At 53.1% G+C, this 4,496-nt stretch overlaps 2 protein-coding genes across 6 annotated transcripts in view; one reads left to right on the forward strand and one right to left on the reverse strand.

Annotated features, from left to right (window-relative positions):
* LOC113207075 (microtubule-associated protein RP/EB family member 1) overlaps positions 1-4,496 on the reverse strand; it is a 389,806-nt gene that overhangs the window by 328,728 nt on the left and 56,582 nt on the right. The window lies entirely within an intron of this gene.
* The window catches only part of LOC113207082 (uncharacterized), a 58,484-nt gene continuing 56,985 nt past the window's right edge, over positions 2,998-4,496 (forward strand). The window contains exon 1 of the mRNA XM_052264470.1: positions 2,998-3,116. The gene's annotated coding sequence lies outside the window, so the exon portion shown is untranslated. The remainder of the gene's footprint in view (positions 3,117-4,496) is intronic.

Genomic DNA, 4,496 nt, shown 5'->3' on the forward strand with positions numbered 1-4,496 from the left:
CGGACGTATCGTGGATAAGCCTGGATTGGTCCGGACGTATCGTGGATGAGCCTGGATTGGTGCGGACGTATCGTGGATGAGCCTGGACGCGCCCGGACGCATCGTGAATACGTCAGGATAGATCCGGACGCATCATGGATACGTCAGAGGATAGATCCGGACGCGGTCTGGATGCGTGTGGACGAGTCCTGGATACATCCAGACGTCCCCTGGACACTCCTGGATGCACCTTTTATATTTGTTCGGATACATGCGGATACATCCTGGATCAACACTGACAGGCCCGAACCTATCCCGGACTCATTTTGGACCCACCCAGACTAGTCCCGGATAGGTCACGACGCTCCCTGGACACGGGCAGACGCATCTTGGAAACGTTCGGACGCACCCTGGACGCGCCCGGATAATCCTTTAGACGCCCCGGACACGCGCGGACGTGTCTTGGATTGCCTTGAGGACAGATAAGATGCCTACTGGACGCCATTCGGACAGAGTCAGTCTATCCAGGATCTGTCCAAAATGAGACAAATTGGATAGATCCTGGATAGCGGTCTATCCTGATCTTATCCAGAGAGTTCCATCAGGGTCGCTGTGTACTGCCTCCCTCCCGGCCCCGCATCCCGCAACCCCTGCTGGTCCCGGTCCAGAGCCCCCCTCGGGGTTCTTTTGTTCCTGATAATGCAGGCGGCCGTCTCCATGCTGCCTCTGCTGATAATGCGCCCTCCGTGGCTTCCAGTGTCGCTTTCTAAGCCATTCTTGTTGGGCAGTCGCACAAGGGCACATGTGAATCTATGCCACCTCGCGCGGAGAATCTTGCCGCTCAAGCGTTGAATAAAAGGGGGTGAAAATTCACATCTGCCAAATATGAAAGACAAGCTGGAAAGTGATAAAATGCAAGTCGAAAATGTTGTAAACGAAACATACTGTGGGTAAACGCGAACGCTCTGAACCATAGTTATGCAGCATTCAGATGAGCCAGGGGTTCCTTAACTTATCATAACACAAAACAAATGTTAGTTACTCAGCAACAAAACACATGTCAAATTCAAAGTTGAAGTCATTGATTTTAAAAAATGTTCGATATAATTCACATGCTGTGGACAAAAATTGGACAGGTCGAATAAATAACTTATTTCTAGATCGAAGACTACAATAAAAGTTACAAGTTATAACTTCAACTCCTAAAGTAACGTTGAAGGCAGTTAAGTAAAGCTACGGAGCCCTGATCAGAGCTAAGATTATTAGTTGCAGGGGCTCACGGGGTGGCCGCCATGGAAACTATGATGAACAGAAAACAAGTTCGAAGCAATATTCAAATAACTCCTCTTTGCTCACGGTTTTTTTTTGGGGGGGGGGGATTGCAGCATCGAATACTCAGTGCGTTGCATTTTATCCTTTAACTGACGCACACTCTCTATAAAGACACGAAAAATTTACACGCCCGCGACTGCGATCAGCCGGCGGCGGGGTGGGACGGTGCGCCAGGCCGCACTCTCCCCCTGGCAATAAAAGACAGCAAAAAGGCATGTGCGTTCGGCTGGTTCGGGCTCACGCCCCCCGGTCCGCTGGCGAAGTAATGCCCTTGTATGGAGCAAAAACTGACGGGGCACCAAAACATACCACACACCATCCGGTACTGGAGTCAGCAGGATCGCGCGTGAGGAGGGGGTGGGAGTGCGCGAGAGAGATCGAGTGACTGAAAGAGAGAAATAGGGGAATGGGTTGATGCAGAGAGAGGGAGAGAGAGAGAGAGAGAGAGAGAGAGAGAGAGAGTTGGCGTGTCGGAGTCACCCCCAACCACACCGCCCGCGGCCTCGAGGCCCGGGGAGGGGCAAAGGCCTTTTTTTTAGCTGCGGACCCAAAAAGGGGTCTGGCGGTGGAGCCAGCAGGCCCAGCCCGGGGACCAGCCGAGCCGACCGGGTTAGCTAATAAAATTGCTTTATTGCTGTTTTAGTGTTGCGATTTTGATGGAATGTCGATAGGTCATAAAAGGGAACAAGCTGCTGTACAGGGCCGCAGTGTGCGGCCGCCAGTCCGCCCAGGCCCCGCCTGGCAATACAAGGATTCCGAAATTTACGAGCCGAATTACCGGGCCAGCTGTCATGCGTCCTGCGCTTATTAACGGCCCGGCCGGAGGTGCGGCTGGCGCGCCCCACAATGACGAGTGGCAATGTCTCCGCCGGAAGGAAGAACCCTTCCTGGTGGAATTTCCGTCGGACAACATCAAAGTGAGAGACACCAATCCACTTTGAGCCGGCGGCGCGGTGCCTCGAGCCGCCTCCAGCGCCCCCCCCCCCTCCTATGGCCGTCCTCTCACTCCCCATCTCACCCGCTCTCCCCCCAGGGCACACGTGCAGCGAGAGTGATGAGAGAGGAGAGGAAAAGAGAGAGGCAAGAGGAATGGGCCTCCGTGCGAGTGAGCAAAATAACACCCAAAGCGTTGATGGCTTTCCGAAGTTCCACCCGGCGTCGAACCTCAGCGGTGCTTCGACCGCCTACGAATTCCGTTCTCCTGCTATCGCTCTTTTTCGCCACCGCGGGTGAGAGCTCATCGTCATCATAAAGTGCAGCACCTGACCTTTGCTATTTCCTCCGTACATTTCCTTTTCATTATTCGTCACGTTTCCTGCTTCGCCCATTTTGTCTCCTATTTCATCATTTTTTTCACACGCGCCACGCTGCTGCGCCGTTTCGAGTAAACATCATCCCGTATTAATGATTGCTGCCTCGCTGGGCGTCGCCTCTCGAAAATAAGTCGGCGTCGATGATAAATCGGTGCTGTGCGGAAATCGCCAACGAGAGCAAAGCAACAACAACAAAAAATACTTGGGGACGAAATTATTTTTTGCTGTGACATATAGAGCGCAATGCGCAGTGGGGAAATTTAGCATATAGTTGATTGCATCGTGAAGTACGAAAATAAATGCTCTTTTCGGCTCTTTTCAGGGCCGACTTTCACGTGTAGCGCACCAATCGACCTGAGGTCCCTGCGTTCTACCAGCAAAAAGTCCAGGAGTTACGTCCCATCCCCCCGACCCGGCGCTCTGCTCGTCCAGCAAGAAGGACGAGAGGGAACGCAGAAAAAAAAAACCACGACGAAATTGTGAAGAGACAAGGTGCGTGGCGCGGCGACGACTTGGCCTGAGCTCCCGGGGGCTAATTTGTGTCCCAACATCGCAGGCCAGGAGACTGCTGCCTTTTGGGTGGACTTGCTTTTCTTGGCTGGCCCTCCTTCAATCTTGGATAAACTCTGAACCAGCAGATGGTCTCTGTACACTGGGCGGCTCCTCGCAAAGGCTGGTGCCATCCCGCTCGTGCGGCTGGCCCACTGACTGACTCGCTGTCTGACTAACTGGCTGTCAGGCTGGGCTGGGCTGGCTGCGGCTGGCTGGGGCCTGATCAGGGGGTGGCCGCTGCCGCAGCGCTGCTCGTCACCAAGGTCGAGGAGGGTCGCGGAATACGAGAGCAGCACGTGAGGGCGCACGTACGTGTGCAATGGTGGTAAGACAATGGCATCTACGCGGAGCTGCGCCATGGCCTGAATGTGTCGACGGGGCCCGGCCAAAGGGAGGAGCTTACAACTCACACGCACTTCCATCGTGCTCTCGATTCCGCGATGGTGCATGAAGGCACTCTTTGTGCGTGAGCGGAGGCGCAGCGCTCTATGGTCTAGTGCCGGAGATGATGGATATCGACGTACTCCTCAACTGCGATACCAGACGGCCGGCACATTTGGGCATGGACGAATACCTGCGGCAGTACTAGATCGCCACCCATCGCCCCATCGCGGTTCCGCGACGAAATTCGTTTGCTTGTAACAAGCTGATATCGCCTTATTATGCTAGAGCAATTTGCCTAAAATATAAATGTAAGATAACGTGTTTTCTAAAGTCATGAAAAAAACTAAATTCAAGGAAAACACTTTATTTTTATTACATTTTCATTTTAAACCAATGATTTTTTTTAACCTGGGAAAAAAACATTTTTCTAGTGTAGACTCATCACGATCCAAGGACGGGGTGGACCTATAGTCACCAACCTTGCTGAACAAAACTCATTACAAGTCCCCCCCCCCCCCCCCCCCCCCAAAAAAATAAAGGCGCACAAAAAATTTCCCCCCCCCCCCCCTGCCAAGCCGCGTTTCCTTCTTGGATAGGATAACGTCTCCTTGAAGGAAGCGCGCTTCCTAGGAAAGACTCAATCCACCAAAGTAATACATATCCACCACCGGCCACTCCCCTAGCCCACGAACTAGAGTTCGCACCGCTCTCCTAGTACGACTGTGCCACCGTACACAGAAAAGTCCAATCGAGCTGACACATATAGTAAGGCGAGTGTGGCTCATTTTTGATTAGAGCTGTGCGAGCAATTGCCAAAGCAATTGTCATTTTGTTTTTTTCGTGTGCTGCTCACGCGCGCTGGAACTCGGGTATGGGACTGCCGGCAGTGCAGACGCGTCGCGCGTCACGGCCAGGACTTGTCAAGTGCACAGTGCA

The sequence above is a fragment of the Frankliniella occidentalis genome, unplaced genomic scaffold (genome assembly GCF_000697945.3).
Source record: "Frankliniella occidentalis isolate FOCC.00 unplaced genomic scaffold, Focc_3.1 Scaffold19, whole genome shotgun sequence".
In the NCBI taxonomy this organism is placed as follows: Eukaryota; Metazoa; Arthropoda; class Insecta; order Thysanoptera; family Thripidae; genus Frankliniella; species Frankliniella occidentalis.